The 17391-nt window shown below is 34.6% G+C and overlaps 2 long non-coding RNA genes across 2 annotated transcripts; one reads left to right on the top strand and one right to left on the bottom strand.

The window, feature by feature from the left end:
• Nucleotides 1-8093: 8093 nt before the first annotated feature.
• On the top strand, nucleotides 8094-9324 carry LOC146732625 (uncharacterized). The gene is made up of 2 exons (XR_014926830.1): nucleotides 8094-8526; nucleotides 8704-9324. It is a non-coding gene; the product is annotated as an uncharacterized LOC146732625 (long non-coding RNA).
• Nucleotides 9325-10825: 1501 nt separating this feature from the next.
• Nucleotides 10826-11565, bottom strand: LOC146732626 (uncharacterized). The gene is made up of 2 exons (XR_014926894.1): nucleotides 11455-11565; nucleotides 10826-10971 (listed from the first exon to the last, which is right to left on the bottom strand). It is a non-coding gene; the product is annotated as an uncharacterized LOC146732626 (long non-coding RNA).
• Nucleotides 11566-17391: the final 5826 nt, after the last annotated feature.

Genomic DNA, 17391 nt, shown 5'->3' on the forward strand with positions numbered 1-17391 from the left:
TTTCACTCCAAAACTTACTGCTTATTTGATCCCTCAATCAAAAGCTGTTTTACTTGGGATTGACCAAGAGTGTATTTCCACGTTAAACTGATGTGACGACATGTCGGTCATCAACGATTTCATAAAGGGTGACTGTCGAAAAGTGGGACACCAATAATTTAAAATAATTAGTTATACTGGAGAGAATGGATGACATTGTTTAATATTATAGAGATGTTGCGTAGTTCGTTCTTTGACGGTAAGCACGTACGCATACCATACACGTTGTATGCTAATTCATGTTAAATAAAATGCGCTAAGTTTTGATTATTCCCAAGATGTACAGAGAGCACTCGCTTATCCATTAGACAGATTCCACTATACAATTACATGTATAATATCCTGACCGCATTGTTTACACTCTCGTAAATCGACTGTTTGACGTGACTGGGGCACCGGTGGACGAGGAATGCGTGCGTGCACATTACATTTCGTCAACACTTTCATTCATAATAGTATCACTTGCAATATGGCGTAATATCAATCGACGATCCTCAAAATACTGTATGTATGTATGCACGTTGTAGTTCGAATGATTAGATATTTCTTTTATTTTGCCATTTTTGTCGATTCTTTCATTATGAACAGTGTTGACTTGCTCTCGAAATAAATACTTTTACACCGATGTTACCGTTTGTAATGTTTATAAGTGTATACGTGAAAGATATTCGCCTTTGAAATAATAATTGAAGACACAACTATATAGTCTTCAAATCAGCTGGGTGTTATTATTGAAGTAACGCACGACGCGTGATATTGTTGTAATGGGGTCTGATCGCGTTCCATAACTCCTGAATAATGCCATGAATCAAATTGTCCTAACAACATGGTAAACACGGGTCAGCAATAAGTAGCTATTTTATCGGTGAGGAAAGATCTGCTTCTTGATTGCGATTATGATTATGTCTAATATAATGTATAATAATCTATTACTCTACGTACACAACTTGAAGTGGGCTTTTCAATTCAACTCACTGCGGCCGTACACAACATGGCTAGTTCCCCCTTCGAAAGAGTGCGTGCGTGTGTTGCAACGCTATCTGTGACCACTGAGCTTTTCAAATATTTACAAAGCACGATGTGATAACTGAGGTGGTAAACTGACCATGATGTCAATATCCAACCATCTAATTTACACAATAACAATTAAAATTGAAACCGTATTCATGCGTGGGATCTTGGTTGGAAATACAACGAAGTAACAAAAAACCAACAAAGTGTAACAATAATAAAATCACAAACAAGTGAATGTAAAGCAAAAAAAAAAAAAAAAAAAATATTTGGTGTTTGGTTTAGGCATTTGGCATTTTAGGATTTTTTTTTCTTATCGTGCCCTGAATCAGATGTGGACGAATGTTCCTAGCTCAATGATTGTTTTGTCATTTTAACTTTTTAGTATACCTGTTAGGTGTTCATCATCTGTTCTAAAGTTGATTTTATTGTATTTAATATTTTAATCATGATTTTTTTTGTTTCTTATTGTATAGATTACAAATGAGAAGATATTTTTTTTCGTTCTCAATTTTCTAGTTGTCACAAACTGAGCAAATTCAGTCTTCAGCTATAAGATTATATACAATAAAGTAACAAAAATAAGCAATGTGTAACAATAATAAAATCACAAACATTTGAATGTAAAGAAAAACAAAATTATTTTGTGGTTGGTTTAGGCATCTGGTATTTTAGTTTTTTTCTTGTCGTAACCTGAAACAGATGTAGACGAATTTTCCTAGCTCAATGATTATTTTGTCATTTTAACTTCTTAGTATATCTGTTAGGTGTTCATCGTCCGTCCTAAAGTTGATTTTATTGTATTTAATATTTAATCATGATTATTTCGTTCCTCCAAGTATAGATTACAATTGAGAAGTTGTTTTTCGTTCTCAATTTTCTAGTTGTCACAAACTGGGCAAATTTAGTCTTCAGCTATAAAGTTATTATATCTACCCCCTTTCCATTTGAAGGGTATGAGCCTTTATTCCGAGTTTCGCCTTAGCGCAGCACTATGTTTTAGATTTTTTATTGTGGTGAGATATTTTTTATATGCAAATTCTGTTTTAATTTTCTGTAGGTTCGTAACTTGTTTTTATGATGTGTACTTTTATTTGCATCATGTAATGTTTCTGTGCTATGAATTTCTAAAGGATTGTTCGAATTACCTGTCAATGTTTCAATGATTTTCTTTTTTGTCATCCTGAGATTTATGTGTATTCCAAAATATTTTTTTTCCATAGTCAAATTGTCTAAAATCTGATTCATGTCTTTTACAAGGATATTTTCTCAACTCTAGCAGGCTTGCCAAATTTCTTGGTTTGCTATTTACTTTGATTCATGTCTTTTACCCAGTTGTCTTTTCCCTTTTCGTCAATATGTATTCCAAGTTTGTGAGCTTCGTGAACTAGCGAGTTTGAGTTAGAATTATTTATTTTGATCCAATATTTCAATCTAGTTGCTACGGGGGAGGATATTTGCCCAACTCTAGCAGGCTAGCGAAATTTCTTGCTTTGCTATTTAATTTTAGAAGGTATTTGCAGTAATATATTTTCATTTTTTTTTTTCATTGGTCTTTTGATTGGAAAAACAAAACAAAAACAAAATGTATACTTTCTATATACTCAATTTCAATTACTCAGTTTTTAATCTATTCTTTTTGATTATTTACTCATTAGTAGATTTCCCCTTCTTTGTGTAATAAACTCCGTTAGTTTTCAAAATGACGTGTATTTATTAGAGTGTGCGTGTGTGTGTGTGTGAGCGCCATCTACGATACATTCTGAAAATCTTTCGTCCACGCCTGTCCAATTAAAAAATAAATAAAACATCCAATTAAAAAATAATAAAAAAAAATTAAATTGATGGTAATTTATGCAAATGTATTCACGATGACCTCGACACGACCTCGTATTCACATCAATTTTATGTATGCAAATGTATTCACAATATCCCATTGTGACGTCATCCTCATTCAAATGAACCCTTTACATCCATTTATGCTAATTTATGCACGAAATCCTATTTTGACGTCATCATTTATGCTAATCTATGCTTACATCCATTTATGCTAATTTATGCACGAAATCCTATTGTGACGTCATCATTTATGCTAATCTATGCTTCCACCTCGGTACGACCATGAGGGCGCTGTTCATATTGGGATGCGATGACGTCATACTTGGAAGCATAGATTAGCATAAATGATGACGTCACAATAGGATTTCGTGCATAAATTAGCATAAATGGATGTAAGCATAGATTAGCATAAATGATGACGTCAAAATAGGATTTCGTGCATAAATTAGCATAAATGGATGTAAAGGGTTCATTTGAATGAGGATGACGTCACAATGGGATATTGTGAATACATTTGCATACATAAAATTGATGTGAATACGAGGTCGTGTCGAGGTCATCGTGAATACATTTGCATAAATTACCATCAATTTAATTTTTTTTTATTATTTTTTAATTGGATGTTTTATTTATTTTTTAATTGGACAGGCGTGGACGAAAGATTTTCAGAATGTATCGTAGATGGCGCTCACACACACACACACGCACACTCTAATAAATACACGTCATTTTGAAAACTAACGGAGTTTATTACACAAAGAAGGGGAAATCTACTAATGAGTAAATAATCAAAAAGAATAGATTAAAAACTGAGTAATTGAAATTGAGTATATAGAAAGTATACATTTTGTTTTTGTTTTGTTTTTCCAATCAAAAGACCAATGGAAAAAAAAAATGAAAATATATTACTGCAAATACCTTCTAAAATTAAATAGCAAAGCAAGAAATTTCGCTAGCCTGCTAGAGTTGGGCAAATATCCTCCCCCGTAGCAACTAGATTGAAATATTGGATCAAAATAAATAATTCTAACTCAAACTCGCTAGTTCACGAAGCTCACAAACTTGGAATACATATTGACGAAAAGGGAAAAGACAACTGGGTAAAAGACATGAATCAAAGTAAATAGCAAACCAAGAAATTTGGCAAGCCTGCTAGAGTTGAGAAAATATCCTTGTAAAAGACATGAATCAGATTTTAGACAATTTGACTATGGAAAAAAAATATTTTGGAATACACATAAATCTCAGGATGACAAAAAAGAAAATCATTGAAACATTGACAGGTAATTCGAACAATCCTTTAGAAATTCATAGCACAGAAACATTACATGATGCAAATAAAAGTACACATCATAAAAACAAGTTACGAACCTACAGAAAATTAAAACAGAATTTGCATATAAAAAATATCTCACCACAATAAAAAATCTAAAACATAGTGCTGCGCTAAGGCGAAACTCGGAATAAAGGCTCATACCCTTCAAATGGAAAGGGGGTAGATATAATAACTTTATAGCTGAAGACTAAATTTGCCCAGTTTGTGACAACTAGAAAATTGAGAACGAAAAACAACTTCTCAATTGTAATCTATACTTGGAGGAACGAAATAATCATGATTAAATATTAAATACAATAAAATCAACTTTAGGACGGACGATGAATACCTAACAGATATACTAAGAAGTTAAAATGACAAAATAATCATTGAGCTAGGAAAATTCGTCTACATCTGTTTCAGGTTACGACAAGAAAAAAACTAAAATACCAGATGCCTAAACCAACCACAAAATAATTTTGTTTTTCTTTACATTCAAATGTTTGTGATTTTATTATTGTTACACATTGCTTATTTTTGTTACTTTATTGTATATAATCTTATAGCTGAAGACTGAATTTGCTCAGTTTGTGACAACTAGAAAATTGAGAACGAAAAAAAATATCTTCTCATTTGTAATCTATACAATAAGAAACAAAAAAAATCATGATTAAAATATTAAATACAATAAAATCAACTTTAGAACAGATGATGAACACCTAACAGGTATACTAAAAAGTTAAAATGACAAAACAATCATTGAGCTAGGAACATTCGTCCACATCTGATTCAGGGCACGATAAGAAAAAAAAATCCTAAAATGCCAAATGCCTAAACCAAACACCAAATATTTTTTTTTTTTTTTTTTTTGCTTTACATTCACTTGTTTGTGATTTTATTATTGTTACACTTTGTTGGTTTTTTGTTACTTCGTTGTATTTCCAACCAAGATCCCACGCATGAATACGGTTTCAATTTTAATTGTTATTGTGTAAATTAGATGGTTGGATATTGACATCATGGTCAGTTTACCACCTCAGTTATCACATCGTGCTTTGTAAATATTTGAAAAGCTCAGTGGTCACAGATAGCGTTGCAACACACGCACGCACTCTTTCGAAGGGGGAACTAGCCATGTTGTGTACGGCCGCAGTGAGTTGAATTGAAAAGCCCACTTCAAGTTGTGTACGTAGAGTAATAGATTATTATACATTATATTAGACATAATCATAATCGCAATCAAGAAGCAGATCTTTCCTCACCGATAAAATAGCTACTTATTGCTGACCCGTGTTTACCATGTTGTTAGGACAATTTGATTCATGGCATTATTCAGGAGTTATGGAACGCGATCAGACCCCATTACAACAATATCACGCGTCGTGCGTTACTTCAATAATAACACCCAGCTGATTTGAAGACTATATAGTTGTGTCTTCAATTATTATTTCAAAGGCGAATATCTTTCACGTATACACTTATAAACATTACAAACGGTAACATCGGTGTAAAAGTATTTATTTCGAGAGCAAGTCAACACTGTTCATAATGAAAGAATCGACAAAAATGGCAAAATAAAAGAAATATCTAATCATTCGAACTACAACGTGCATACATACATACAGTATTTTGAGGATCGTCGATTGATATTACGCCATATTGCAAGTGATACTATTATGAATGAAAGTGTTGACGAAATGTAATGTGCACGCACGCATTCCTCGTCCACCGGTGCCCCAGTCACGTCAAACAGTCGATTTACGAGAGTGTAAACAATGCGGTCAGGATATTATACATGTAATTGTATAGTGGAATCTGTCTAATGGATAAGCGAGTGCTCTCTGTACATCTTGGGAATAATCAAAACTTAGCGCATTTTATTTAACATGAATTAGCATACAACGTGTATGGTATGCGTACGTGCTTACCGTCAAAGAACGAACTACGCAACATCTCTATAATATTAAACAATGTCATCCATTCTCTCCAGTATAACTAATTATTTTAAATTATTGGTGTCCCACTTTTCGACAGTCACCCTTTATGAAATCGTTGATGACCGACATGTCGTCACATCAGTTTAACGTGGAAATACACTCTTGGTCAATCCCAAGTAAAACAGCTTTTGATTGAGGGATCAAATAAGCAGTAAGTTTTGGAGTGAAAACAAGAAGTACATGTATATCGCAAAAATCCGTTTATCTGTGTGTACGAATTATTCAGAACGTGGTCAATCGAATCATGAATGATGGGCGGGGTAATGATTGGTAAAAACATAATCGAGTATAATTTATAAGCGGAGTCTGAATTTGTCAATGGTATACGTATAAGTATATTATATGTACAGTGATTCAGTAGTTTGATGGTAAAAAAAATAGTAAATTTAATATTAAAATATGTATAATTTCGAAATTTGGATAATATGGAGATGTCTAGTAATGCTGTTCTGATTTTTTTTTGGGTGAGACACAAATTCAATGGACTGATCATTATTAATTAATTAATGCATGAATACCTACTCAATGATTTTCAAATCGGAAAACCAATTCATTCATAAAAATGTGTTCTATCGAGAGTTTCCAATCGTAAAGTAATTAACAGATATACTAAAATTATGTCCTTCATCTTGTGGGTAGAAATGTCGTGTTCATGTCCACATGTTCTTGCAAGGAGCGTAGTTTAAGTATTATGTCAGGATTGTTCTTGTTAGAATTTGAGTCCACGAATTCATCAATCGGTTGTTTTGCTGAGGCGTACAGTCTCTGAGTCGATGTCTCGATGATGATCGGCTAGATGTCCCGTTTCAAAGTATTCAATTTGGCGAGCTAGTAACTTCCATTGTTTCTCTGTAGCGAAGCCTGTTACCTCAATGGTTAATTTTTTTCGTCGTTGATCGTTGATCGTGGAAATTCGAATCTGGTGGTGAGGTTAGTTGAGTGATTTCTTTTGCCAGGCTGTGAAGGATGTCATCGTAATTTGTGAAGAATCATAGTGCTTCATTTAATTTGGTTTCGAGCCATTGGAAGAGAAATTCGTTTTTTGAAGCATCCGCTATGGCTTTCAGTGTTTCGAGACTGGTTCTGTCGTTTAAATGGGTCAACACTAAAAAAGCGAAATATTGAATATGGTTGTATTTAATACATTCTGTTGCGCATTCAAGCGGGGTCAGCCCCTTGTCATTTGACCATTCAAATGTAACGTTCGTTCTTGCCTCTTCTAGAATTTCGAAATCGTGGATATTCGAAATCATGTTTAAAAAAACGACGAATGATAGTTTGCTGAGTACTGCCATTTCATTAGTGAAGAGAATGAACTGAATAGTCTTGATTTTCAGTCGGTTTTCCAGTCGTTGTAAAATAAACCTTCAAAAATGATACAAAAACGATCAGAGTAACTGAATGGTGTCAGGTCAGGAATCTTTAGCGCGTATGTGAAGACACTATATAACTACGCAAGACGGTACTGTGATGAGAAAAGTGATGAGAAGGAAGCGCTAATCCAAATTAACGCTACTGTAATGAGTAAATCAATTGTAGCACTTGGATGGTAGCTGTGGAATGCCATTACACTCTGTGGGGGTGTGCCTTTTCAGAAAAGTGAATTGGTGATGGACAAGAACCATACTGATTCACGTTGACCGAATCAAGTTGACCCCGTGTTTCCAGTCCTGTTATCATTATCCCATACACGCAGGTATAGGGGTAATGCTTTCAACTTGAAACCCTATCCCTCAGGCTGTTTGCGAGTGTTCATGTTTTAGATAACATAAATATACAAATACACCAACATCTGTTGTTTATCATCTACGTGGGAGGTCTATTTCACATTAGGAACATTTATGACGAACGATTTATAAATAATCCTATGCACTCACACTTAATCTTGTGATTGAGTTCAAACTGGCATTCACGGACAGTGCTTCGGAATAATACACATCGCTCGTATCAAACACCGTTGATATTCGCGGGTGGAACGCATTGGGCCACTTTCTGTCTGAAATACCTTACCACGAAGACTATTTTGACTCGTACGGTAGTCATGTCACAGAATTTAAGAGATTTCTCGTACGTGGATCTACAATCATCAAATACTTTGATTTTAAGCAATGTGTAGCCAATACGTCGTGTATGACTCGTTGTGTAGATATCCATGAGATGACCTTTCACAGAAGGTCAAACTTGGTTTACCGCCTTTGAATCTTCGGCAAGAAGGCGAGGACATATCTTCTTCGCCAAGGGAAAAACGAAAATCGCTACGTTACACCGTAAACTCATTCCGTGTGATGATTATGTATGTCAAAAGTTATTCTGTGAAACGATCAGGTAATTATATATTTTAACTCATCGTACCGTAGTCCACCATTTTTGAAAAAACAAACTGTACGTCGACCAACCGATTTTGCATACTTTGCATTTTAGCGGGGTTTATTACCGCAGTTTTACGGAGTGACTATTGGTTTTTAATATTATTCTCTCTCTCTCTTTTTTCTTCTACGACAGATGAGCGATTCTGATTGGAGCGATGGAATAAAAAAAATGTACAGACTGCTTGACTCATTGAAAGGATGTAAGAAATGTAAAAATGAACATGTATATATAGAATGAATTATTATTTATTGTTCACTGTTTACTATTATTGACGTTTCCGTTTTCTGTGTTTTTAATCGAATCGTTTATGTTCTCGTATTTTTTCGTGTCGTTAAAAATAATTTACTCAAACAAAACAAAGCAAATATGAGGTAAGAAAATATAAACGATGAACAACATATGTATATATAGAATGAATTATTTTTATTGTTCACTGTTTACTGTATAATTATTGACTTTTCACTCTTCCGTGTATTTAATCGAATCGTTTATGTACTCGTATTTCTCGTGACGTGAAAAATGAATTTAACCACGCCGCACATTTACATGTATGTACGTATTTTTCGAGGTGTTAAGAAATATTTAATCATGCTAAACATTTATACGCTACGCAACTATTTTCCTTACTCACATCGTATGTTTGTTTCGTGGCGTTAAAAAAAATACTCAACCACGCCATGAATGTATACTCCATGTCAATATTTCATTCTTGTTTACTTCTTTTGTGCAATAAACTCCGTTAGTTTTCAAAAATGCCGTGTATTTATTAGTGTGTGTGTGTGTGTGAGAGAGAGCGCCCTCTATGACACATTATGAAAAATCTTTCGTCCACGCCTGTCCAATTAAAAAAAATAATTAAAAAAAATTAAAAATAATTAAAAAAAAATAATTAAAAAAATGATGGTAATTTATGCAAATGTATTCACGATGACCTCGACACGACTTCGTATTCACATCAATTTTATGTATGCAAATGTATTCACAATATTCCATTGTGACGTCATCCTCATTCAAATGATCCCCTTTACGGCATTGCTCCTCATTTATGCTAATTTATGCACGAATTCCCATTGTGACGTCATTATTTATGCTAAGCTATGCACAGCCTCCCATTGTGACGTCATCCCACCCCATATGACGTCATCGCATCCGAGTATGAACAGCGCCCTCATGGTCGTACCTATAATGTCCATCGCATCCGAGTATGAACAGCGCCCTCATGGTCGTACCTATAATGTAACTTTAACTACTGCGCGCGAACCCAGAAATATCGCCCGTCTGCATGCTCGCATTTTAAATACATGGCCGGTGCATCAATATGTTCCTGGTGTATCTGCTCTCTGCCCTAAGGAGTCAGCATTGCCTGTATCACGTAATTGTCTCGATAATCATGTTGTTGAAACGATATAGCAGCCTTGGATTAAAACGGAACGCAGTCCTGCTGTACGTTCGCGAACGAAACAAAGTATGATGGGTTGGAAGTGTTGTTCGAAATTAAATAATGGTTAGTACTCATTGAATCCTCAAACTTTAGCACTAAAACAACCATTTCGACAACTCATGTGCCAGTGTTCAGTGTTTGGACAAGCGGTTAGTGTTTTTAATAAGCGAGTGAGAAAAAAAAGGGATAAAAACATGGTCGTGTTTCCGGTCGGAAATTAAGTGATATGTTATAAAATGTTATAAAAGCGAAATATTGGGCGAAATGAGTATTGATGCCCGTTTATAGTTGACATGCGTCACCAAATGGGGACATGGTTAGAGTTGGTAGTACCATGCATGGTAGTACCAGTACTAGTATACGCGGGGAGGGAGTCCAGAGAGGGAACAGCCAGCATCCCTTTTACGGGAAAACGTGAAATCTCAACGGATTTGTTTCGTTCTCACATGTAATATCAGGTTTTGCGGGCTTCTGAGTTCAAAAATGATGACTAAATCAGCTAAAAAGCAAGCGTTTAGAAACATACCTATGCAGAAGCTGGTTTGCCAGTACTTAATCCATTTTTAACACCTAGGCTACTCTATTGACATTGGTTGTTTATTTCATGGATTTGGCACTTGAGGTAGCTGATAAGCCGTGTCGAAAACGTGCACAAAACGACCATTCTGTGCACGTTTTCGACACGGATTAAAAACCAGTTGTAAGCACAAATTTTCATATGCTACAGGCTGTCGGTTGCTTACTTTTCAGTGTATACGGGCAATCTTTCTGTACATTATATTTTGCCCACTTGAATAAAGCATTAATAGAAAATTGCTAGTATATTTTTATTTACAAAAGAAATTCCACTGCATTTTACAATTTTTGTCATTACATTGAATATTTCCAGATACATCTTCGCCAGCCGAGGTTCGTTCATTCAGTCATCGCTTCAATTTTACATCACTGAGCATAATTATCTAGAATGGAAGCAAAAATAAGTAAATCGTAATGATTAGAACACTGTAAACAGCTATAGTAAACAATGCAAACTGATTTTAAATTGTATAACGGTCACCGGCCCACGGCATCGACGCAGAAAATTGGAGCAAACAAATATTTCCTGATCAATTGCGATGTGTTCCAAATAAAAAAATATTTTATTCCAGTCCAAATCAGCTCAATTACTTTAATAAAGAGTTATTGCATAATGTACAAAATGTTGATACAATTTGATGAATATTTACAGCTTCAATACCGTAGACGATTTTGGCCCGATCGTCAACAAAACATCAGCCGTCTCCAGGGCAGGCGACTGGAAAAAGACACTGGTGTTCGGTCGAACCGGTGGAAACAAAATCGTCACTCCCAGAATAACTATGCGAAATAACGATCTAAAGTCGAACCATTCGAGCCACAATATTAACATAAAAACGACTTTCGTTTGACAATGATAAACTTACCGAAAAGCCGTGTTATTCACGGTCGCTAACGTCGGTATAATCCGCCATTTTATTTGAGTGTGTTTGCCACCTGACTCTGCCCGGTGACGTCATCATGTGCGCTATAGAAGGAGGTCTAATAATAATAATAATAATAATAACTTTATTGCATCCTTAGAATTACAAATGTTCTATTGGTTTACAGCAATAAATATATAAGTGATTAAAAAAAATCAAAGTACGATAACGTAAAAAATAGAAAAAAAAGAGTCAAGGTATTATATCCAAAAAAAGCTCATTTCTTAAAATAAATGATTTATGCAAAAAGTCCCCTAAAAGTTTTATTATATTTCTGTCATTACTTTTCATTAAATATGTGAATTTTTGCAGGTTGGTAATGCTTTCTTTGGGGAATAAAATATTGGAAATAAAATCATTTCTATCTGTTTGATATCGTGGGCAAACTAAAAGAAAGTGTAATTCGTCTTCGATCTCCTGTAATGGGCATTGTTTACAAATTCTATTTTCTAATGGGGTTTTTGGTCTATGATTCGTTGACTAAAATCGTCGATAGTGGGTCTCGTTGAAATCTCGTTACATAGGCATCGGGTCAGATGTAGGTAGGGCGGAATTAAAAAAAATCACAAAATCAAAATCAAAGTAAAATAATGAAATAAAAGAGCATCAATAACAAAAGTAATAAAAAATAAAATTAAGTTTATAGCCAAAATAATTAAGGACAAGCAAAATGTACACATTTGTCATTGTTAAATTGGAACATATTTTGAAAAACATATAAATTAATGTACAAAGAAATGATATTCATTAAATATTCATATATTATGTGAATGTATAGTATTTACATGTTCAAATATTTATTGATGTTGGGAGACGCGCATAAACTTAAAAAGTACGACCTAAGTATACTGTTTTGCTGGCTAATCGCTGCTATACGGGGTTGGTTGTCGATTACATTATTGTTTAACACGTTCGCCGGTATTGCATTAGTGGACAGTGGTACACGCACGTTGTCGCCGGCATACCATATTAATGTGAATGTAAACATGAAGAATACTGACAATTCGAAAATATGTTGAAAATAACCAATCAGCTCAGATCAGATGAACTGCGTATAGCTTCGAGGTTGAATGTTGAAGGGGTTCAAATAAAGAGGTATCAGAAAGAAACTGATAACACAGTGTGAAGAACGAAGCACCTTTGGGATACACTGTAAGTTAATCAGGAGACAGGTCATAATCTAAATGCAGAAACGCAGAATTTAGTTAACTTGAACATAACACAATATTACCCCTTCCCCTGTTCCGATACAGTATAATGCGCCATTTGCGTGAGTGTCAACAAGATTAACTATTGGTTTCTAAAATAACTCAGATCGCATGCACCCGCTGTCTTTGAAACTTTAGAAAGCTGACATTTATTGACCCATTTTAGAAACATCGGTTGATAGTGTCAAGTAATCTCGCTATTACCAGGTGCTATACGTTAGCGACATGACAATAAATCGTAACAGTTACTGCGTTTTATACTAGTATATATATACATGTATATGCAAATACTATACAGACGTCTACAAGTCGGCGAGTGTATTACGGACCAAATTACAGTGAAACCCATATTTTTGAAGATGTTTCGGCTACATTAGCGTGTAGAACAGCAACAACTTTAATAAACTCAGATTTCACAGATATTTCAGATATAGGGAAAATTAATTTCAGATACGGTGGCGAAAAGAATTAATTTCAATTAAGATTGGACTTATTAAAGTCATTGCTGGTTGGGATAAATTAACGACTTCTGATTGGTTGTTGTCGACGGATTGCCGTCGGGAAGTCTATTACACGCTGTTTTAGTTTCTGACACAGGTTGTAATTATGCATGATTACGGTTGTTGTGAATTAATTAACACGATTTGATAATTATTTCGGAAAACGAAATTTGAAAAGTTGCTGGAAATAGTAATCGATATTCTGTAATCACACTATGAACACCATATTCAGTTTTACAATACTATTACAATACTCAACAACTTCAAAAAAAATCTTGGCATTTATTCAGTTCATATTTTGTCCAATTTTGTAACGTAGAACGTTCAGCAGAGAAATCATTCGCTGGACCTGATAGAGTATGTTTTGTTAATATCGATGTTTGTTGGTTTCGTGTACAATCACTTATATTTTCATGGCGGAGCTACATACGTTCCATGTTGCTTAGACGCGCAGCTACGATGGTCCATGTATAGCACTGTGCGAGTTGCTGTGAAACTCCCAGTCGAAAACAGCAGATTCTCGAGTATGAGACAATCTTTTTACAACATTCGGGAGAGTCTCAACAGAGAGTGTTTAATCGTTGTTTTCACCGGTTAGGGTTGCCAAGCGATGAAAATACCCGGATGATCTCTTGTACTAATATTAGTTGTGGGTGTCGTTTTATTGATTGTTTTATTTTTTTAAATGTAAGTGTTATTTTTTTAAATTTTCTATTGCCTGCTGGGGTATGTTCTACATAGTGAATTAAATATGAAGTAGTCGCTAACTGCTGGGTGTTAATTTATAACATGAAGTATTGGCTCGTCACGACACACGTCGAATGTTAATTTTCGATTTTCTCTGATTTTTCACAAGATGAATATAAGATAAAAATCAACAACCATCTGTAAGGTTTAGCTTTTATTTCAATAATATCTTAATCCAGATACCTGCAATATTCTTGCAATATTCGTAAACATTATCTTTACTGTACATAAAGAAATGAAATTCAAATCGAATTAGCTGTTTATAAAAATTAATTACAACTTCAATGGCAATTCAAAAAAAGCTGAAATTTTAAACATTTACATCAAGTTGTTATGCTTACACATCACTTCTAAGAAGTCACTAGTATTGTATCTTGTCAACATACAATACCATTGACTTCTTTTGTAAAAACATTGATTTGATAAGTTGTTATTATAAAGTGCTGTGAAATTTGTGTTTATTTTCAATGGACAAGTTTCGAAGACACCTTAGTAACTTCTACGCGCTGGTGTAAACACATTACGATTATGTCGGCGTAGGTGGGGTAATTTCGCTGCGTAGCTCATCAGAACGCTTGAAACCAGGGAAACCATCAAATACATTACGCGAGCGGGAAATCGCACAACCACATTTTGGCACGGTAACCGGCTGATGGCGCTATTACTCTCGAAACTTGTCTATTCTTGTCAGTAGTTCACAGTGACCATAGCAACATAAGACACCATTTATACATACAGAGATTATGGAAAATGGTGTTTGTGTTGATTGTCACCAACAATATAATTATTTTGAAAGTAAGTTAGGCACTCGCCAAGGGTGTCCACTATCACCACCCTTATTCAACATATTTGTGAATGATTTACCAAGTATTCTAATGAAAGATACAGCTGATTGCCCAATTTTGGGTAAGGAACCAATTCCATGCCTTATGTATGCTGATGATATAGTCATTCTATCAAAGACTAAATCTGGACTACAAAACTCCCTTTTTAAATTACAAAACTATTGTAAAAGCTGGAAATTAAATGTTAGTGTAAAGAAAACAAAAATTCTGATTATGAACAAAAAAATTGATAATTCAGAGAGTTTCTATATTGATAACAAAAAGATACAGATTGACAATCAATTACCATATTTAGGAATCAATTTTAACTCAAATAGTAACTTCAAAACCTGCATTAAATCATTGACTCTGAAAGCACAAAAAAGCTACTTTTCAATTAGACAACAATTCAATATTTATGCCAATACCCAAATTAACACACTATGTTATTTATTTGACAGCATGGTAAAACCAGTTTGTATATATGGGAGTGAAATATGGGGTACCTATATCATCAACAATTTCAAACACAAAGGGACACTCAAATCAATCACAAATGACAATTGGGAATATAAAAAAACTACATTTAAAATTCTGCAAGAATACATTAGGAGTCCACAGAACAAGCTCAAACATTGTATCATGAGGCGAATTAGGTCGATACCCCATACATTTGGAGGTAATTAACAATGTGTTCTCCTACTGGGCAAGGATAGCACATGGAAAGTCCCCGATTCTGACAAAGATAGCTTTAAAAAATGAACTGGATCTACACGAACAAGGACAGAAATCATTTGTAACTTTTATAAAACACATGTTAGAAACACTTAAATGTAACAAACTCTGGGAAGCTAATAATCTAAATTCTAAAAACATAAAAAGAATTATTCAAAATAAACTTAAAGATACATATAATAATGAATGGATGAAGCAACTCAATAAAGACAACAATCAAAATGTTGGCAACAAATTAAAGACATACTTACTGGTAAAGAAAAATTACAAATTTGAAAAGTAATTTTGAATTATAAAATAAAATAAGATCAGCAATTACAAAATTAAGAATTTCAAGCCATAATTTGCCAATTGAGAAAGGGCGATACAATAATATCCATCAAAAACAAAGAATATGCAAATTGTGCGACTCATCTGACGTGGGTGATGAAAAACACTATGTTATGAACTGTTCAAACTCAGATTAAATCAAATAGAGATAATTTTTTTCACAATATTAGCTTTCCAGAATTTAAAAACTAAATCAAGAATGTAAATTCATTTATTTATTAAGTGCTTTGGATACTCATCTTATAACTTTCGCCAAATATGTTAATTCTATTTTAAATGTAGTTAATAGTTGTATTTAGTGGCCATACTGCCGTTTTGTACTATATCGGTGTTGTGTCAATAAATTATTATATATTTATTTATATATATACACTACGTTCTTCTATATCTGGTACGTTGAGCTTGCAACATCATGAAACAAACTTGCCACGAGTTCAGAATGATTACTGTCAGGTTTTTGGTGCCAATTTAATATACTGCCTGGCATGCTTCAGCTGTGGTGGTATCCGTGGTGTTTGAATCGACACGTATAACGTACAGGGAGAGTCCACGGTGTCTAAATTGACACATATCAACGGTAAAGTACGCATTTCTGTGCGATGACAATGGACGTCACCGGGAAAAGTCTGATTACTGATGCCAAATGTTCATTGACTGGATCATGGTCACTTGGCAGAATGTGTGCCAACACATACAAACAAAAACCATATATCTGAAGACGTTATATGTTCTTAATTTCACGTTCGTGGCATAGTTATATACTAGAACATGGCCGACACATACAACTGACTGCAGATGGAACTTGTACCATGCGTGCTTTGCGCAGAAAACACTTCTCTCTCATAAGCAGCAACTCCGACTCCATTGCTTCACAACACGTGCATGTAGCCTCAATGTGGAATGGATATAGAGACGATACCCGTGAATACGATGAGCAATGGCCATGACAGGAATACACCTCACGAGACGACGAATTGCAGCCAGGTTGGTTCCGCACATACCTCAGCCCTCTTCTCACACACATGTGCGCAGAAGCTAGTACAGCCATACTGGCACAGACTAAGAAAAACACGGTAGTTCTCATCATCATCGTGATTGTCAGATTGAATGAGATTGAGTCGACGTTGACAACTTCCGAGTACTGTCTTATATAGGTATAGCTGAAAAAAAAACACAATTTAATTTGAGACAAGAGTTATCTAAATGGCAAGTGGTATTCAATTTGCTATCGCAAGTTAACTAATAAAAGGTGGAACAAACAGATGACATTTTAGAGTGTATTCAAGAGCAGTGAGGCCTTTCAGGTGTGAATAAAAAAGACGTCTTGCCCTTTATTGGGTGAAGGACTGGCGGGAATGTGCGCAGTAATAGAGATACGAAATCGAGTCCATTATTTAACCAAATATCCCCACCGAGCCCTGTTATCACGAAATATTGGGCAACGTAGAATTCGTTATTTAAATTATAACACCCGAACTGTCGAGAAATCGAATAAACGTGCCGTGGTAGTTATAGAGGAAATTAATAGACACTGTA

This window comes from Saccoglossus kowalevskii, chromosome 17 (genome assembly GCF_978046115.1).
Source record: "Saccoglossus kowalevskii chromosome 17, keSacKowa6.1, whole genome shotgun sequence".
Taxonomy (NCBI): domain Eukaryota; kingdom Metazoa; phylum Hemichordata; class Enteropneusta; family Harrimaniidae; genus Saccoglossus; species Saccoglossus kowalevskii.